The sequence below is a fragment of the Macrobrachium nipponense genome, chromosome 2 (genome assembly GCF_015104395.2).
Source record: "Macrobrachium nipponense isolate FS-2020 chromosome 2, ASM1510439v2, whole genome shotgun sequence".
Classification (NCBI taxonomy): domain Eukaryota; kingdom Metazoa; phylum Arthropoda; class Malacostraca; order Decapoda; family Palaemonidae; genus Macrobrachium; species Macrobrachium nipponense.
In genome coordinates, this window is record NC_087201.1 from 82046238 (window position 1) to 82067960 (window position 21723).

The 21723-nt window shown below is 41.7% G+C and overlaps 1 protein-coding gene across 3 annotated transcripts in view; it reads right to left on the reverse strand.

The window, feature by feature from the left end:
- Nucleotides 1-14322, reverse strand: part of LOC135220718 (cellular tumor antigen p53-like) — a 106133-nt gene extending 91811 nt beyond the window's left edge. Inside the window, exon 1 of one of the 3 annotated variants that reach the window (XM_064258136.1) lies at nucleotides 14166-14322. The gene's annotated coding sequence lies outside the window, so the exon portion shown is untranslated. Of the gene's footprint in view, nucleotides 1-13990; nucleotides 14012-14165 lie in introns of those variants that run through there. The other 2 variants (XM_064258137.1, XM_064258138.1) reach the window with 2 other exon arrangements.
- Nucleotides 14323-21723: the final 7401 nt, after the last annotated feature.

The window sequence follows — 21723 nt, forward strand, 5'->3', positions numbered from 1 at the left end:
ACGACGTTTTCTTGTCTAATTTATCCATAGCAAGTCCAAAGTACAGATCCAAAGTCAAAACCAGGAGAAGTTCTAAAATCGAGTAAATAAAGCGTAAATCCAGGAGAAAAGATGTTAATAACAGGCCAAGGTCATAATCTGATATAAAAAATAAAAAAAATCTTTAAAAGGGGGTCAGGCTAAATGACCAAAAGTTCGCCTGATGCGGGAACACATCCACACAGCATAGCGAACTAATAACAATCGGGGATGTCGGCCTCTGTCGGCCAATATTTGCAGCAGCATTGCCAACGGAACCTCAGGTAACTCATTTAACAAGATTTTAAATGCAGCGTTGGTAGCACTGACAGTCAACTACCCACTTTGTGGATAAAATTATGGGGATATAGTTTGGGCTGGTCAGTGACCAGGGCTAACTTAGGTGTTCAGGGAGTTTATTGTCATATGTAGTTTCCCCAAGGACACGATCTGTTCTATCAAGGATAGGGTGACCAGTAGGCTGAGCACTCTTGAAGGGCTAGATTAAAGGTCCACCTTCTGAAGGCATGACCCCACTCTTTGTAGGATGGAAATGCCTGAAAATCCTCTCAGTCTATCCTAATATAGGCAACAAAATGTTATTTTATTGTGCTGATTACAACTGCAACCTTGAGTAAGATTAACCCTCTTACGCCGACTGGACGTATTTTACGTCGACATTTTTTGTCTCCCGTGTGCCGACTGGACGTATTTTACGTCGACTTACAAAAGTTTTTTTTTAAATTCGCGGAAAAATACTTATAGGCCTACCAGCCTAAAACTTTTGAATCACGCGCCTTGGGGGATGCTGGGAGTTCACGGATCAAGGTGTTGTTTTGTTTACAATCGTTACGCAGGCGCGCAAGCGCGAATTTCTTTCTTGCCACACTAAAAAGTATCTATGACACATCTCGGAAATTATTTCGTCACTTTGACATAATTTTTGTACCATTGTAAATTAGCCGTTACATGAAGTATTATAGTATATGAAAATGTGCGCATTTTTATGTAGAATACAACAATAAAATACTCATGATTGTAGCTTTTATCAGTTTTGAGATATTTTCATGTAAATAACGATAATTGCCAAAATTTCAACCTTCGGTCAACTTTGACTCTACCCGAAATGGTCGAAAACGCAATTGTAAGCTAAAACTCTTATATTCTAGTAATATTCAATCATTTTACCTTAATTTTGCAACTAATTGGAAGTCTCTATGCACAATATTTCGATTTTATGGTGAATTTATGAAAAAACTTTTTCCTTACGTCCGCGCGGTAACTCTTCCGAAAAAAATCATACATGCAATTGTGGTAATGTTTGCACCATTTTAAAATTACCCGTTATATAAAGTTTTATATATGGAAATGTGTGCAATTTCATGCACAATACAACTAAAAACAACCCATGGTTGTAGCTTTTATCAGTTTTGAGATATTTTCATATAAATAACGATAATTGCCAAAATTTCAACCTTCGGTCAACTTTGACTCTACCGAAATGGTCGAAAAACGCAATTGTAAGCTAAAACGCTTATATACTAGTAATATTCAAGCATTTACCTTCATTTTGCAACAAATTGGAAGTCTCTAGCACAATATTTCGATTTATGGTGAATTTATGAAAAAAATAACATTTTCTTTACGTCCGCGTGGTAACTTCCGAAAAAATCATATGTGCAATTGTGGTAATGTTTGCACCATTTTAAATTAGCCGTTACATAAAGTTTTATATATGAAAATGTGCGCAATTTCATGTAGAATACAAAAAAAATAATTGAAGGTTGTAGCTTTTCTCATTTTTGAAATATTTGCATATAAATCACGATAAATAGAAAAAAAACCACGTTCGGTCAACTTTGACTCTACTGAAATGGTCGAACAAAAACTAATTGTAAGCTAAAACTCTTACAGTCTAGTAATATTCAGTCATTTATCTTCATCTTGAAACAAATTCGAAGTCTCTAGCAAAATATTTAGATTTATGGTGAATTTTTAAAAAAATCTTTCCTTCCCTCCACGCGCGGATTCTCCGCCACAAATCTCCGAAATGCGTGCGTCCCATTCTCGGAATATTTGCTCCGTTTCATATTAGGCATTTCATAGTTTTATATATGAAAATGTGCGCAATTTCATGTAGAATAAAACAAAAAATATTTGAAGGTTGTAGCTTTTTCTTATTTCCAAAATAATTGCATATAAAAAATGACAATTTGTCGAAAATTGCATTTTTCCTAACTATACAAACCTGAGGTCCTTTAACAATAGGAAGGTAACTAGCGGCAGCTGGGACGGTCGTAAGCTTCGAACAGGGGAGAACGGTTAGTTAACTGCTTGTCCGATCGTGCCGCAGCGCGCGCCCGAGAGGTGAAAGATCACTTTTGCTTTAGGCCCATGCAAAAGTTTGCAGAGTGAGGGGTGGCATGATGGTGGGACTATATGTAAAGGACCTCAGGTTTGTATAGTTAGAAAAATGCAATTTTCGACAAATTGTCATTTGTTCCGATACGTAATACAACCCTCGGTCCTTTAACAATAGGAAGACTCACTTCTTGGTGGGAGGAATCTGAGTCTTTTTGGTGAACAGACTGGTGTTCGTCCCAACCCTGGAGTGCCTCCCTGGTCGTAAGAGCAAGGGAGGGTATCCAAACTCCTGTCCGATTGATCGGGGGTGTGCACCGCAGGATCAATGGTCAGACCTCTGGCCAAGTACTAAGAGAGAGGCAAGCGTATCTCTTCGTACCAGCAAGCAAGAACTTGTTCCTGTTTGCAAGAGACAATCATAAAATGATGGGTTTGTCTCAATTGGCATCCACTTCCTCCCCCTTGTTGGAGGAGTGTTGGATATTACTCCTATCCCTACTGAAAGGGATAGGATGGTGCTCTATTGAGTAGCTCACCTGCATCCTCGTCCGTTACCCAGCAGGGTGACGACCGTGTCCCTCTACCCAAAGGTAGAGGGAAGAAAAGATGGGAAGAGGAGCCAGTCACACTCTCATTCCTCATCCATTCTTACGGTCACACCAGGACTCGATGCTGTTCAGCCTGCGAGGGTCTGGGTTAACTACACAACGTGTTGAGCAACCACCACGGTTCCCAAGGAAAAAAGATCCAAGGAACTGTGGGTCAATATCCTGAAGGTAGAAGGAGGTGCATGCGGGTCCGGTTGGACCAGGCGCCTGCCTTCATTATCTGCGCCACGGAGAAGTTCTTGCGGAATGCGAGAGAATGATGAAGAGGCTCCACACTCATCCTGGGTGTCGAGTTTCTTCAGACAGCTCCGTCGCACCTTCACAGGACAAAGCAGCAGCCTTCGTATCGGAGGCGGTGAAGTCCCATTAGGGAGGGTATTGTGAAGGACTCGAACCAATCGTCAGTTACCGAAGGGTTCTGAGTCTTCGCTACGAAGATCGGTACGAAAAAAATCGAGCGTCACAAACTCCCCATCCCTTTGTGCTTGACTTCTCAAGAGAAGTCATGCAGTTACCAAAGACGAAAAGAAGGGAATAGTCCGTATGACCTATCCCTCTTCTCGACTTTGGTTATGTACAGTACTCATACTGACAAGCTATTAAGACGAAGTAATGATTGCTCTGAACAACCGAACTAAGTCCACAGCATAGTTCGTAACTGACTCGGGCGCTCTGACAGCTGCCGACTGACTGGTTCGGAATCAGTAGAGGCAAGTTGTCCCAAGCATCCGGGTAAGGTCACGTGACCTTCGCCCTTTAAAGAGTTTATGCTGAGAGACCAAACAAATAAAATATTTGTTAGTCACCGATGCCGGAGGCGGCGCGGCGATGATTCTCTTAATGCAATAAGCTCAAAACGGCGAAAGTCAATTGCCTTCAAAAGACCGAGGTCCCTGATGGCAAGAAAATCTCATAGACGTTGAATCTCAGCTTAAGGAGAAACAACACTATGTGACGTTGAAGACGAAGGTAGGCAATGATGCAACCTACGTCTTCCAGCTGAATCGAGAGAAGGAATCTCAAGATTCTAAACCTGTGCTTACAAATGACTGAAACGCTAACCGCCATTTCATTGCTGTTCGTTGTGCAATGAAAGCGGGGCGTTCTTCAGTAATGAAACACGGGGGAGAGCCGCTTGAAGAACTGCTTCTCATGGGCTGAACGTTTGGAAGTAGAGCTGGCAGGTGTGGGAGTAGGCGATGTCTTTCAATACATCTGCTAATCCGGGTGAACAATGAACAATTGTACACCTCCGAATACAAGATATTTTGAGGACAAACTCAGATTCCGCAAAATTCATTCGCATTATCGGATACGATGCAGCAAGAGACTATTACAGAATTCTGTTACCGTGCGGTAAACAGAAAGATGAGAGTCGAATAGATATCTCTGTTTAAAATTCTCGCAATACCGAAGACGAATATACTAGCGTTTCTCAGCAGTAGATGGTCATTCATGTATGCGAGAATCCCCGTTAATCAGAGACTTAAGTCCGTGATTGTTGGGCAGAGATACGGTTGTTATTCAATCAAAGCAGGTGAGAAGACATAAACAAACCGTCAATCTCAAAGCGGCAGCTGATACTGAAATGCCTCGGGCAATTCAATACGCAGTAGCTGTCGCTGACTCGTCATCCTGAGTTTGCCAAGTAATCCTTTCCACGAAGGAATGCGTTCGGCTAGAACCACCGAGCATAAAAAGATATGCTCGAGCAATTATATTTAAGCGAACGAAATTTCGGTAAATATAAAAGCTTAAATGGTGTTGTTGTGACAACACCATAATATATAAAATTGAAACTGGAAACTCCTGGGAGGTTGCAGGGCAACCCGGGTTGCAGTTCAATTAGAATACTTTTCGTCCTAAGTCGCAATCCGTAGAATAACCAGGATATTCGCCTACCCTCGGACCATTCACCTGCTTAGCAGAATCATGTCGCGAGGTTAATATACGTAGTATATTTGTAGGATTCTGAACAACTATCTCCATCCTAAATTCTTTCCTTCAAGAAAACAAAATAAGGATTGGAGATCGACCACCTTCGTTCTCTATTAAAGAGAGTGAAGGAGAAGTCTTCCTCGAAGGAAAGCTTCAATGGTGAACAGAATACTAAGACGATAGTTCCAGCCAAACTGGATATTCCCGTCCGTTCTTCTCTATTCCAGGTTGGTCGCCTACTGTAGATAGTCTTCTTTCAGCAGCAGTCTTCTTCCTAATGCTAGAAATTCCAGGAATTCGAGCATAGGCGAGGTTCCCGATTATCGTGTAACATATCGGGGATTCTCGTCTCGCTCACTTTGGACCGTGGTCTCGCCTAAGTGTTTGGAGATCGTAAGAAACTCTAACACTCTGAATGCGCTAGAAATTCCGTAGAATTCTAAGCAGTCTGCGAAACCCCCACCGAATTCGTCAAACGATATCGGCTGGTGGTCCTCTCGATTCCCGTAGAAATCGAGAATGGGGCAGGATCCCTCCTCAACGACCGCTTCACTCAGGTAGGACCCGAAGGTCCCCCCTGGTAGCGCAGTCCCCAACGTGGGATCCTACAGAGAAATCTCTGTAGGATCCTTCCCCTTTCCCTCGTAGCCGTAAGGAGAGAGGGAATGGGGGAGGAATTGGATACTCGCTCGCCTTCCCAGTGGAACTAGCAGTTTGGAGAAGAGTAGGAGCAGCCATCGCCTTGCGGCGATGGCCTCTCAGATCTGGGAAAACGTATCGTCAGGAGAAAACGTTTTCCCCGAGGAGGGTTACGAACTCTCACTGTAGGTAAGGGTCTGCCGCCACTGTGAACGTCGTCTGGGTGGGGCTGATCGACACCTGACAGGAGAGAGCCGATACCGTCCTCCGACTCATTCCAGTCCTCGTCGAGGTCCGAAACCTCTCAGGAGGACCGAAGGAGTATTTAAATACGGTGTCCGAAGACCACGTAGAAACGCCGCTGTCGCAGTAGAGGAGGTGGAAGTAGCTTGATCGACCGGCCAGAACTGAGAGAGCCTTCTTGTCCGGAGACGAGAGATCTGGTTCAAGACAGAATCGGCAAGCTCCGATCGCGGCATACCCACCGTCGGTTTGGGTTCCCTCTCGGGCCCCAAAACGACTCGAGCAGAGACATGGGCTCTGCTGGTGGGAGCGGCGATCCTTCCCCCCGGGTCGTTGTGCTGACGAATCAGTGCAATAACCTGGGTAAAGTTACTCTGAATCTCGGAAGTTACAGCGTCTTGAGGAGTAGGACCGTCCAGTCCCTCCAACAAGAGCAGCTCCCAGGACCCTCCTCCTTCAGAAGAAGGGAACCAGCAACAGATCCCTGACGGTTGCCTCCAATCACTTGCGCGTACGTCCTGGTTGTCCTAAGACCAAACCTGGCACGTGCGCGTCGTGACGGGATCGTAGCGGCGCATCTCTCACGATCACTCCCTCTATACCTCGCTCTCCTGGCTATGCCGAGGAAGTTGAAGGTATCGGAGAGACAGAACTGACGCTACCCCCCACCCCCCCTCTCCCCCTGACGGTCGCCTCCAATCACTTGCGCTACGTCCTGGTTGGTCCCTAAGACCATACGTGGCCACGTGCTTGGCGTCGTGACGGGGATCGTGAGCGGCGCACCTCTCACGATCACTCCTAGCTACCTCTCTCTTCCCGGTGTAGCCCGAGGAAGTTGAAGGTAGTGGAGAGACAGACCTGACGCTCCCCCCCCCCAACCCGCTCGCTGGCAGGACCAGCGTACGTGGGGGGCTGCAGCCGATCACCAACCCGCGGTGGGGATCGATCTGCAGGCCTGGCCTGCCGCTCACCTGTGGCGAGCGGCTCGACTGAGCACGTCGACCCCGGTCCCGTGCGTCAGACGAGCTGCTGCTGGTCACCGTATCCGCCCGGTCCCTGTGGGAGCGGCGGTCAGTGACCTGCAGAGCTCGCTTTCGCCGTGAGACCGGTGAGCGTCCTCGCGGCACGTCAAACCGCTGGTACCAGCCGAGGCTGGTACCGTCGGTCGAGGGGACCTGGGGGACCTCTTCCCAGCCTCAACCCGTGGCCGGTCAGAGACCGTCACGTCCATCCGAGGTACCGCTGGTCGCTGCGAGACGGCCGCTGGCCTGGCGAGAGTCACCTGAGCGCTCTCGACGTCTTCTGCTCCGTGCCTCGGTCATGACGCTGAGCGAACTCAGGCGTCTTAACTTTGGCTGCACGGTCACCCGAAGGAGATCGTACACTCGGAACTTCTCGCGGACGAGAAACCGAGCCGGTACCTGCTTAGCAGCAGAGCTGCCAAGACCAGGCGAGGGTGTACCCGCGGTAGCCAGCACACCCTTGGTCCCCGTCTTCTTCTTCTTCTCAGAAGGGGAGACGGGCCCCGTTCCCGAAGGAACAGGAGGACCAGCAGAAGAACCCCCCCCGTCACACGGAATGTGACGAGCCCTTCGAAGTTCCCGAAGGAGTCTTCTTAGGGGGTGGGAATAACAAAACCCGGTTACCAGCTGGTCGCTGCGAGACGCGGCCGCTGGCCTGGCGAGAGTCACCTGAGCGGTTCTCGCCAGCCTTCTGCTCCGTGCCGTGGTCCTTGGCGCCGAGCGAACTCTGGCGCCGAAACTTTGGCTGCACGGTCTCCCGAGGAGAGCGTACACTCGGGATCTCCCGCGAACGAGAGACCGAGCCGGAACCTGGCGTAGCGGCATCGCCGCTAGCACCAGGCGAGGAAGTACCAGAGCTAACCGATACTCCTCTGGTCCCCGCCCTCTATCTCTTCCTTACGGAAGGGGAGACGGGCCCCGCTCCCGAAGGAGACAGGAGGACCAGCAGAAGGACCCCCCGTCCCACCGAGGTGGGACGGGCCCTTAGAAGTTCCCGAAGGAGACTTCTTAGGGGGGGGAGGCAGCCTTCTTCTTCTTCGGCTTATGGGCCTTGAAGTCGAGGGGAAGAGGCAGCAACAGACGAAGACAAGATGACACCTTCCTCTTCTTCTTCGTCAGCTCACGCAGGACAGTCGTCAGGTCCTCCATCCAGGCCGGAGTCGGGCCTATTGCCGAAGCACAACAACGGCCTGACTGCACCTGTCCGGAAGGACCTGGGACTGGGGAAGACACACCATGGGCAGGACCAGCATGGACAGGCGCAGGAACCAGGAGCGACAGGAACAGCAACCAGCTCAGGAGCGGCAGGAACAGCGGCAGCGGTAAACACAGAAGGGACAGCCAAGCCATAGCGGGAACCACATCAGCGACAGGTACGGCAGGCCCAGCCATCGCCTCGTAAATAACATCGGCAGCCAGCGTGGTACTGGCGGCCGTCCAGGGGCGAGCTGCTGGAACAGCGGAAGTCTGGGGCAGGCAACACGAAGAAAACACAGGCGGCGGCGGCATACCCCTCCTCGGTACGGCGGCGACCGCCCTAGAAGCGGCAGACGGCGTCACCGACACAGCATGGGGGAGTGTAGACCAGCGGGGGGAAGCAGCATAAGCGGCCGTGAAGGTTGTAGTGGAGACCACTCCAAGGTCACCGCCCCAGACCTCGCTAGACTCTGCAGAGATCGTGGATGCTAGGCACGCCCTGCCTGCAGCCGCAGTGGTCCATACCTGTCCAAGGTCGTCTCCCACGGCTGTAGCACCTGCGGTAGCACAGACAGATTAGTAAGAGGGGTTCCCTCACGCACGGGGGGGGAGACATCCCGCCCCACCCCGAACGGAAGGAAGACCCAAAAACAAAATACGAGGAAGCTGAGCGGGGGGGCAGGAAAGAAGACGAAGAATCGGATACCAAGGGAGTCGCGGGAGAGCTTTCCGACGACTTCCTGGCAGACCTTCGCTTCCCCTACCCCCGCACGCAGTGAAAAGTAATATGAAAATGAAACAGAATACTGCACTTGCGATTCACTTCATAGAACTTAGAGGGAAAAATCAATTCCCGGTAAGAGCGGAAACTTGATCCATAATAATATGATGCTATCATAAATATATATGAAAATGAACAATACTGCACTTGCTATTTTCACTTTCACAGCAATAATCGTAAGGATTAATTCCCGGGTAAGAGCGGAAATTGATCCAAAATTAAATTTGATGCAATTAATAAATGAAAATGAAAAGAAACTGCATTGCGAATCCACTTTCATTGCATTCTATTCATACAAAATAAGAGGCTCTTGCCGAGCGCAATCAAGCTCTCGGCAACGAACGCACAGGGCAAAAATATAATGAAAAGAGTACTTACATCTTTCATACACATTTCGCGCCAAAATACATGACTCGGCGCGAGTTAACGCCCTCGGCACCGAGACATAATTCAAGGGTTCAATTCATGAAAAGAGCGGAAATCGCCGTCTCTACGGCGATAGCTCCATGTTGATTCATAATTTAAGTAATGAAAATGGAAAACAGTGTACTTACAGTTTCATTTTCAAGTCAAACCAAACCATTATAGAAAACACAATATAAACAAAGCATACGACGATGAAGCGGGCAGAGAGCGATGACGAACACGTCCTTCACACCCGCGGCCGAAAGCAAAAGTGATTCTTCACCTCTCGGGCGCGCGGGCGCGCGCACGATCGGACAAGCAGTTAACTACCGTTCTCCCTTGTTCGAGCTTACGACCGTCCCAGCTGCCGCTAGTTACCTTCCTATTGTTTAAAGGACCGAGGGTTTTGTATTACGTATCGGAACAAAATATATATATATAAAAATTCAACATTCGGTCAACTTTAACTCGTCAGATATGGTCGAAAACTGCAATTGTAAGCTAATACTCTTACAGTATAGTAATATTTAATCATTTGTCTTCATTTTGAAAGAATTGGAAGTCTCTAGAACAATATTTAGATTTATGGTGAATTTTTGAAAAAAATATTTGTTTACGTCCGCGCGTTACGAATTCATGCATTATTTTGTGATAATATTTTCTCTGTGTTGCTTTTATCGTTTTACAATGTGTTATATACCAAAATGATCGCAATTTAGTGTACATTACAAAAAAAAAAAAAAGTACTTGTGTTACCTTTAAACCGTTTTGCGCACAGTGCAATTTGAATACAATTATATATGAAATTTTGTTTTTGCGCTATCATATATCGCATTATTTTATATATGATAATGATAATTTTTTTCATTTCTGATGGTTTCATACTAAACTTCAGCAAATGACAAAAAAGGAGCCAAAAAATAACTCTTAATCTTGAAAACTAAGCGCGCTGTGATTTTTTTTGAAAAAAAAAAAATATTTTTTGCGCTTCCGCGCTCACTCTGAAACACCTCCGGCATACGGGAGACAATTTTTTTTTTACCGCTTTGGTGTAAGAGGGCTAATAAATGTTACATATATACACTAACATTGTTCAAATGAGTGCTGGGAAGGCTGGGAAAGATGTTAGATCCTTTGTGGTTACGAACGGCACCTCAGTCGGTTGACACCATATTGGATCTAAAAACTACCTTGAAAACATATTTTTAGTTTGTATGGCACTTTCATATATCACATTATGTTGATGAAACTTCAATCTTTTGAATGGTATGCTTAAAGATGTAATTGTATTCTTGTTTCACCAAATAAATATCATGTGAATAAGGCTGATCCACGCGATGACGATGGATCCACTGCAGTGTTTCTCCCTAATAGAAGTATGCAAAAATAATGCAAAAATACATAGGGTAAACAACCGCAGACGATTATATCATCATCGCGCTGGCCAGGCCTTCTTCACTCAATATTTAATTGGTGAAACAAGAATACAATTACAACTTTAAGCATACCATTCAAAAGATTGAAGTTTCGTCAACATAATGTGATATATGAAAGCCCCATACGAACTAAAATAAGCATGTGAGCTCTTCGTAAAATATGTTTTCAAGGCAGTTTTGAAATCCAATATGGCGGCAATCGTGTGGCTGGCCATTCTAACCACAGACAATCCACCATCTTTCCAAGCCTTCCCAGCACTCATTTGAACAATGTTAGCGTATATATGCAGCGTTTACTTATCTTACTCAAGGTTGCAGTTGTAATCAGCACAATAAAACAACATTTGGTAATTCTTCAGAAGCAGTCCGCACTGGATATTAAAATAAATAATCACCTACATGGAAAGAGCATGTGAAAAGCAATATAAAAAGCATAGTCATTATATGAGAGATGGAACGGGGTGGAATTAAATGAGCTTGATAAGTTTTTACCTCGAATTTTTCCTAAGTCGGGAGAGGTGTTTCCTCTACGGTAATGTTTACTTTTAATGAGCCCTCTAACTTATTTTCTTACGCAAAACAACCAGAAAGGAGTGCTTTGCAGCAATAATAATAATTGGGAGCACCTACTGATTCGCGGCCCACTCGACGCCGACCGAAATCGGCGGAAGAACACCAAAGCCAATATGGCGGCGATACCAAAACAACAACAAACAAAGTAAGGAGTGACTACATATCGGCGACCATCGATTTATGTGTGCTGTCAGTAAGGCCGTAGCGGAACGGCGCTTCGCGCCTTATCCGCAAATTTAAAGATTCTTGGCAAGCACGGCATGTACGGCAAGAGGTAATGTTGCGCTGCGCGCGCTACCCACAGGGTTTACAGTAAGGCTACTTACCGTGGCAGATTAGATTTGGGTGTCGCATCGCTTACGCCGACGTCCTTTCGTCACTACAGAGCGATCACACCCAAAGGCGTTCCTGTTGTAGTCGATCCGACAAATAGCTCCACAACACTCGCAGTTTTTTTGGCTGAAGATTTAAATTATGTCTCTGAACATATTCAATCACAACTTCTTTACCACCACCACTAGACAAATAACGATAAAATTCACCGTAACCCACATTGCACTGCAAACAATCGGTAGGAAATCGAAGGTCTCTGTCAAAATTAATGGCAGAAGGGCCAGCCACTACCTCTGCCATGCTACAGGAAGACAAAATGCTAGTTTTTTGCTTCATTTTTTCGAGTATTCAGTCAAACAAGGATACCAGTGGACACTGGACAGCTAACTTTATTACTCCGCTGAAATGCTAGTGAAACTTAGTTTTCGACTAAAGTCGTTCGTAATTGGTTATGAAACCCATGACGTCATAACGATGTCACACCTCTCAGCCAATAATGAGTAACTGGAACTGCTTTTGTTTCCTCCGTAAGAAAGTAGTTAGAGGGCTCATTAAAGTAAACATTACCGTAGAGGAAACACCTCTCCCGACTTAGGAAAAATTCGAGGTAAAAACTTATCAAGCTCATTTAATTCCACCCCGTTCAATCTCTCATATAATGACTATACTTTTTATATTGCTTTTCACATGCTCTTTCCATGTAGGTGATTATTTATTTTAATATCCAGTGCGGATTGCTTCTGAAGAATTACCCAACATTTTGTTGCCTATATTAGTGAAAGTATGAAACTTTTTATTCCCAGGCTCATGGTTTGAACTGAATTCATTTTTACCTTGTAATCGGTGGTTTTATCCTTACTGCCATCACAACTGAAACTCCACAGTGCTTATTTGATTGTAATTATACACATTTTGGTCTTAATTTACTCAAAATTGCACTTGAACCACGTTGCTGTTCCTGGTTCCTAAGCACTCACTCCGCAAACACAGTTACGAGCAGCAGACAACTACACTGTTTATGTGGTGCAAAGCTTTATTCCCTTAATTGTTTACTTTACTCATTATTTACTTTAACTTTACTTCAAAATTTTTATTTAATTCATGTCTATTATCCCTTTTTTGCAACCAAATTAACCCTGAAAAATTACAAATATTTCTGATGTATACTTATGAGCAGACGACGCGACGAAAAATGACTGATCGTTGCCAATCTAGTGGAGCTTCCCACATACGCCGATGCATTAACAAACTGTTTCCATGAATTCTAGTTGTCATACTAATGCAGTAATGATAAAATTGCTCTAATATGCATATATACTACAAATAGATACCCTAATTTCACTTATTTCCCCAGTTTTGTGTAAGTCTTGTACCCAGTTTGGAGGGTAAACACATACCAATTGACAACACCGATAAACAATTGAAGAGCGCAAAATGCCGCAAAGAATGCCATAGTCCCCTTAGATAAGTAGTACTGGTTAGAGGTCGGGTTTACGATTTTTGTGATGAAAGTGCCCCAGCATCTATGGGTACAAGTGGTGTGGATTTAGCACAGGAAATGGGAAGTTTGTTGACACAAGCGACTCTGCAAACATTAAAATGGCATCAATCTTCTAAACATTTTGCGACGGCCTAGACTATGGCAGTTGCGGTTTTCTAAGCAGTTTTACCTACTGAACAAGAATTTTAAGTAATATTTATTTGGACGACTGTAATTAACCCCCCAGGGGCCAGTACTAAACACAGCGAATTACATTGGATGCCCCAATCCCTAGTGGATGTCGTATCCGTGGACACATTCCTTGCAGTCCATGCAGACTGCTTCTGTATAAATATCCCCTTATTGATTCGTGAGTAAAAATTTCAAAAGCGTTCTGGGGTAGTGTGCACTGTATTGGCCACACTTTTCATTACCCTCTGTTTAAATTGTAAAATATGGCCTTAATTTCTAACTTTGGAGAAAATACTTGCTTCGAAAGGAGAGTAGAGGTCTTGAGCTCCTGCTATCACCACCAACAACTCATGACTGATGACCATCTCCGGTGTCAGGACGTGTTAAAGTGCTTTTTCGGAGGGTGGCCAAAACCGAGGTAGTCGGTGAGTTGGCCAGTACACTCGGTTGTTTACCCTAGCTAGCCTGTGACTTAGCCCATGCAGTTTGATAAACTTATGATAGATTAACTTCTCGATATCTGGCAAGAAATGAAGGTAAACTAAGCCAGCCTGGATTACTAACATGATTTTCCGCAACGTACAGAAACGTATCCCAGTAGGTACCTAGGCTAGGTATACCCAAAAATGACCCTACTTCACAAATGATCACCAGTCAAAGTAGGCTAGCCTACTTTGCCAAAATGGGATGGCTTACCTAGCTAAGGAGTAAAATTATATACGTATACAGTAACGGGCATAAATCATATGAGAATTGCGTACTTGGAGAGGTAGGTAGCCCTGATATAGGCTAGGCTATTGGCTAGCCTTGCGTAGCGTAAAACGCATCAGGCTTAGAAACAGTTAGGCTACTTTACTAATAAATACGCCCTCGAAGACCGTGACAAGTTCTGGGAGGGTTAACAATTGCCATGATTATCACTAAGTCATATCTTACCAAGGTTAGCGATGGTTACCTAGGTTAATAAGCCAAGTCACAAAACGTAAACAAAGACCAGAAGACGTCAGTCTTTTGAATGACTGAACTATATTGCACAATGTTTCGAAACTTCTCCAAGTCTTGTTTTGGTAGTGTTTCTCACTTTCTCAGTCTCCCGAAGGCGTCAAAACTCTATGGCTAATCGGAGGATGACGTAATTTTAATGCAGGAGTTTATCTTCTTTCTTTTCCCTTTTTGCAATTCAATTGCTGGTCTTAATAAATTAAAACATAGGACTTGGAAGTGTTAATCCAGTAATAAAAGATCTCTGACGGAAAAAGACTGGAATCAATCGATGTCGTACTATAAAGTCTTTTTTTAAACTACGGACGTCAGGCGACAGTCTCTATCTAAATCATGAAATAAGATTCCACTGTTTATTATGATTAGGCGATTAGGCTCGTGGCTAAAAAAAATAATCTGGTTAATGCTTTGAAGAAGGATGTGCTAACTTAAAGGCGACTTTTTTTAGGTAAAAATATACAGATTTCGAATAGGAACACTGGGTGTTCATCCTCGTTTTAAAGGCCATGATCACAATCAGTTGAAGAGAGTGATTTATAACAGGAGTGTTTTTATAGGGGCAAGAATGCATGAATTGATAATGATTATGCAAATTCGCAATGAACTGCACCCAGTTTTGGAACACCGTGATCGTAGTACCCAAGGAGGTTAGTACCGTAGTATGCCGGAACAATTTTCTTATGACTTATTCCAAAGAATCAAGTAAAACATTTCCTCTGAGGTTAGTGCCATTATTTATATCCTGAAAATGTGCATTGGCATACAGAAATTTCATTTTTGCTTAGCTATGTAATAAATCGTAAATTTTTAGTAAGTTAAAACATATGGACCACTAATTCATCTCACGATTCACTTCAGATAATCGCCAAGACGCAGTGCCATGTCATCAGATAAAATGGCATCTTTGGATATTATACTTATTATTTAGGGATGTTATCGCTGAAAATATTGGCACTGACTCAACTGATGAATTTTTTAAAGTGTTTAACCTGACCAGTAACTAATAGACTTCTGTTGATTTACTATTCCTATTATACTGAAATTCTTTAGGCAAATTTCGTAAATAATGCTGTCCACAATGACAATGAGTATATTTAGTATTACTGTATTTATTAGTGCACATGGGTTCTGGTAATTGTATTTATTTCTGTTTTACAGAAAAACCACCCATTAATAACCACAGACTGAGCCTGTAGTCCTTGGTTCCATTTTCATATCTTGTTTGTTTTTCAGTTTTATAGATACGCCTCTTTTTCAATACTGCAGTACTGTCTAGTAGAATTCGTGTAATTCAGGTTGATATACCAATTATATGTCGTCCTCTTTATAGCTGAAATGTAACAAAGCCAGTTGTCTGTGATTGAGAGGGAACCCTTAGAAAATATGGTTGGGAAAAGGGAAAACTGAATTAGTGGAAAAGAGTGGGCAGGCCCACTTGTGCTTTTTATTACTACTTGGATTTTTTATCTTTTGTAACTTGTTCTTCGTTCTCCTCTTTATATATCGTCTTGTTTTTCTCGTTGTTATTATCTGATTGGTTGAAACCAGTGATATATATGTATTTTCTCATGGCCCGAAGAGTTCTTATAACAGGTAGGTAATCAATTTAACTCATTATAGATCTTGGCAGTTCAGACGAAGCTACGTACAAATCTGCACGTTGACTTTATGTTGCAGTCTAAGCAAATAAGGCCTTTACTTGCAAACAGCAATATCAAGCATATATTTAAATGAGATGGAAAGACAACAGGCTTATTATATTTCGGACTTCTAGGCTGACGTATTGAAATTAATATCGTAAGTTTTGGTTAATAAGACTTCAGATCATTCGTGACGATGTAAGGTACAGTACTTTCTGAAAACTTATCCTAATTATGAAGGCCACATTTCCAAGTACCTAGTACAGCATAGCTAGGAGTCTCTCAGTGGGTGGGCACCTAGGGGGCACAACTGAATATGGGGGTGGGGGGGTCAGTAGGCCTTGGAAGAATAATAAGATTATTCCTCCAAGCACTAGGCGAGCGGAGCGAGCCTTTACAGCTGAGGGGTTAGGGGCTGCTATAAGCCCCCCAAGAAAATTTTGAATTGTGACCAATTTCAGAGGCATTCTGAAGCCATTTGGGAAGGGTATTAGGGCATGTTCTGAGACCAGCGGTGGATATTCAGACATTACACAGATATCTCTGGTTCTCTTATATTGTATCAAGTAAAAAGAGATGTACAGAAATCAGGTACATTATAATTTTACGTAATTGCAGAATATGAATTACAGATATGAAACTGAAAAACATAAAGTGAGCTATACAAAACACATTAATTCCTGAGCGTATAGAAATTGTAAAACATAAGCAAGAACAAAAAAATAGACTTTAATTAAATAATATATATATATATATATATATATATATATATATATATATATATATATATATATATATATATATATATATATATATATAATATATATATATATATATATTTATTTATTTATTATTATATTGAAAGAAAATAACAAAATTTAAAAGAAATTGCTTGCTATACTACATTATACGTGATGAAGCAGCAGACTACTGCGACATGACTTATTTTAACAATATTCTCCTGTTCCTGTGATTTTATGCAAACCTATCTACAAATTCCTCTAGATCTAGTCTTTTAACTCGCATACTTTCAATTGATAACACAGCAAGATTACTTAATCTGTCATTGGCCATTGCATTTCTGAGAGTAGTCGTAATTAATTTCAGAGCAGAGAAGCTTCTCTCTCTCTCTCTCTGCTGAAGCTGACGACACAGGTAACATTTCAGAAATTTTGGCTAGTCTGCAGAGTTCAGGAAATGTCTCCTCATATGGATTAAGAATTTTTAGTTAGTCTAATAATGATTTAGGCCTTTAAGTGTCACTTACGTCCTTGTAGCGTCTTTCTAACATGCGTTTTGCAGAGTACAGGTCATGTTGAGATCTTCAGTGTTAGCATTATAGGCATGAATAAGTCCACACATTTTCCCGGAAGATACGAATTCCTTACTTTGTGGGTTAAGTGACTGTAATGCTTTCATAAGTGTGCAGGTTTCATTACTGAGCCGCCTTTTCATTTCTGACAACATGGTCTATAATAGGGTAAAAAAAGTGAATTCGTGCTGAATCCTTAACACTGAGGTCAAACGCTGTGATTCCTGACTGTTTTCCAATAGAATCAACAACAATAAACTCCTGCAATTTCGTAAAAATTCTACGTTTCCTTGATGGTCTACACTGAAGTATCAAAACCATGAGCTGTTGAACTCTTCTCCACCTCACCCCACAAAGGATCAAAAGAAGATGGATCTGAACGCATCTCTTCAAGCTGAACTGTTACAGTTTCAATAAATTCTACAGCTTTTACCAAGCCAAGGTCAGCTGACTGTAGCAAATTTGATAATTGATTTATCTTACCAAGAATATGTCATGATAACTAACTCATAACAAAATTAGCATTTATTTGGCATATAAGTCCTCTTACATCAATAGCCCTATCTGCATTGAAGTCATCTGCTAAATCTTGCAAAACACGTAGTACCACAGCAGACAACCTATCTCTGATTACTTTGCCAACATCATACCTGCAAGCCCATCGGGTATCTGAAAGTCGCTTTAGCTCTCTTGTTTGCTCATTGGGATACAGTTCCTTTTGTACATCTGTCCACTTTGCATGGGCATAAGAACCACTAATGAATACATACAGTTTTTCCAACAATGAGAAAAATTGTGAAGCGTCAGGTAAAGATTTGATGAAATCGACAAGAACTAGATTTAGACGATGGGCACGACAGTGTACATAGAAAGCAAATGGTGACTATTGTTTAATGCGTGCTGCAACTCCTTTGTGTCTGCCACTCATAACTGAGGCACCATCATAACCTCGACCAACTAAATTGGCCTTGAAATCAATTTCATGTCTTTTTAGAACATTACGTATTTCGTGAGTTAGTGCATTTGCATCAAGTTGAGAAGCAGCTTTAAAGTCTAAAAAACTCTCATAGAGGTTTTCTTTGTAATAGAACCTGATAATGAGGGATAATTGCTCAGTTTTAGATACATCCTTAGTTTCATCAACTATTATAGAGAAAAATTTGGCTCCCTTCACTTCATTTACAATTTCTGACCTAATCATCTCAGCTAAGATACAAATTATTTCATTTTGTATCCCTGGGCATGTGTACTTGGCATTTTTTGGTCCACCGTCTAACCGATCTTTTACAATTAGATCATGACTGGCATCTAATTTTAAAATTTGCCGGACATTGCCTAGGTCGTCGTCTCTTCTTTTCTATGCACCCTCTGAGCCAGTTTCTGTGTACAAGTCACCAAACATACTTGCCCTAATGACTTCATGAAGTGATGATTTTCTTTAATTTTCTTCTTAGTGGGCCCGTGGCCAGTTGGTGGGCACCTGGTTGGGCACAGGATTCTCGTGGCTGGCGAGTGCCTATATAAATTTGTTGTAAGTTTGTTACTCAGTGCAAGAGAAACCTTAGAAGATTGCAAAAAAAAAAAAAGCTTACAGTATCAAAAATGACAATGATTAGGGTGGATTTGAGTTACGTCACTAGTCACGAAGTTAGGTAGGTATCGTTTCCATTTAAATAGATGTTTAAAAGATGTAAAATGATCACCATCACTCAGAAATTAAGATTTAAAAATGAATCTTTTTCTCGTTAGCGTAGGAGGAGCTGGCCAAATCTTTTTACCATCAATTAGGTGGATTTTCTATTCATGCGTCAGTTCAGCAATCGACACTGCAACGTCACCGGCCGGGAAACGAAAGGCGTCATTTCTCTGGGGGGCTGGGACGCGCCACACGATTTCTTCCTCGTTCTAAAATCGACGGTCGGTAGATGTAGGTAGTGCTCCCATCATATAGTAGCGAATAAACTGATTTTACATCAGTCGGGTAAAATAAAATGATGGGTTAAATATCTTTTTTTTTTCAACAGATGAGAGAGAGAGAGAGAGAGAGAGAGAGAGAGAGAGAGAGAGAGAGAGAGAGAGAGAGGTGGTAGTAGAAAAAAGGGGAAAAAAAAACCCTTGATTGAGAATCCAGAAGTAACAGTGGTAAATTGTTCAAAAAATATGAACCTAATAAAAAAGGTGGAGTCATTATGTTGTGTCAAGGACCACCTCAGTCTAATAGAGTGTAAAATTACAACCAAGCAAGAAGTAACTGGCATCAATATAAGCAGTCTAGGGAAGAAGCAAACTCTAATACTAGTGTACAGACCCCACCAACCACAAATGTCCGAGGAGCTGTATGCGCTTCTAGGACAAGAAATAAGCAACAGACTCTGCATAATAATGGGAGATTTCAATGCAGCAGTACTCTGGGACACTATGAACTCCACATCAAACTTAGAAGGAAAGATACTTCTAGAATTTGTCAAAAATGAATTCCTCCACCAATGGGTTGACAAACCTACCAGAGGAAACAACATACTAGACATTGTCCTATCAACAGAAGATAACCTTGTGTCTGACCTTTCAGTAGGTGCAAATCTAGGCAAAAACGACCATAAAATTGTTACATTTCACATTTTATTCAACAATAAAGAAGAGATGAAGATACTAAAGAGATTAAACTACCGTCGAGGAGACCTAAGTAAACTAAAGGAGAGTGTTAAAAATCTAGAGTATGACCAAAACTCAGACAGACAATTACTGGAAAGCCTTTCTAGGAGAACACATAGAAAAATGCTCCAGATATATTTAATTGAAACAAATGGCAACCCTCAGACTAAGTGGTTCAGCAGAAAAATTAAAAATAAAATAAGAGAAAGAGACATTGCACAAATCAATGAATACACATGCAACACCAGAAAAAGCAAGCAGTCATAAAGAACTCTGTAGAATGGTGGATAAATTAGCAAGAAATGCAAAGATGAATGAGGATAAGAGAGTTGCATTAGTTTGTAAGGAAAACCCAAAAGAATGTTTTGCTCATGTTGATACTAGGAAGTCAATAAAAAATAGCATAGGTCTCCTAAGAGACAATGGAGGAAGCCTAGTGAACTCAGACTTGGAAAAAGCAGAATTAATGAATAAGTTTTTTACTAGTGTTTTCACAATTGAAGACACTACCTCAATCACTGAACCAGCTATTAAATATGAAAGGGCAGAACGAGCCACTTGACAAAATAATATTTACGGAAGAAGACGTTAAAAACAAAATAGAAAAACTAAAGTTCAAATCTCCTGGTCCGGATGGGATTCATCAAAGAGAAATTAAAGAGTTAAAATAGGAGATAGTTCCTCGCTTATATAAACTACAGAAAAACGGCAGAGCAATGAAAGGCACCTAAAGGTTTGAAACTAGGTAATGTGCCCCAAGATTACAAAAAGATCCAAGAGAAGAGCCAGGAAATGGTAGACTAAGATTTTTGAGTCCATAATTGCTGATCAAATTGTGGATCACATTGATAGAAACAACCTGTAGTTAAAAAGTCAGCATGGCTTCAGAAAAAACAGATCCTGCCTACCAAACCTCTTGGAGTTTTTCCATAACATGCTTGGTATATACGACAATAGTAGAGCAATAGATATTGTGACGAAGTGCCAAGTATCTGGTTACTACTTGCCAATCATAAAATAGTTACCTCACAGCAGCCAGACACTTGAAACTTCATCACAGATAAAATACGACTGAAGATTTTAAAGCCAATAGTGATCCCTTAAAGACTTGATAATATTGCATGAACTCAGACTAAGTTCATTAAAATAGGTGTGAGGTAATCTCATATATGTAATTAGATTAATTAAATGGCATCACACCATCAACAACTTTAAAAGTCTAAGTATTTTCCTGGTTCTAACACATTTCAACAAAGCTAAAGGAAAACAGCTCAATTACCACTTTATATTTCTACCTAAACAAAATTAAATATACTGGTGAAAGCAAGGAAACACTCATAAAAATTTCAAGTAAAAAAATAATCATTATTAAATTCAAGATTTATAAGTGAAATTCACAATCTCAGGGAAATTTACTATTATTTGAAAACAACACAGAGTTTGATTAATTCTTGAATTAATTATTAAGTAAAATTAAATCAAAATTAATTTATCACAAAGGTCAAGAAAATAAATAACCCAAAAATTAAATTAATTTGAAACTATCAAGCAAAAAATAGAATTTTAAAATTAATTCACAAGTGCTAAATAACAATAAAACTTGAAAAGAATTCAAAGTATATGCAAAGTAATTCACAAGTGTTAAACTCAATTAAATTTGTAATGATTAATTAATGAAAACACTTAATGTAATCAAATTGTGAATGTGAATGTAAATACAGAAAAATATAGAAAATACCAAAATTGCAAAAACACTAAGAAAGCATTAATCACAGAATATATATACAAAAAACACACTTTTATAAGAAAAATCACCAACATCAAAATGTGAAAATATGGCAAAAATTTCCATTGGAATAACCTAATTACTTTCATATTTCAAGTACTT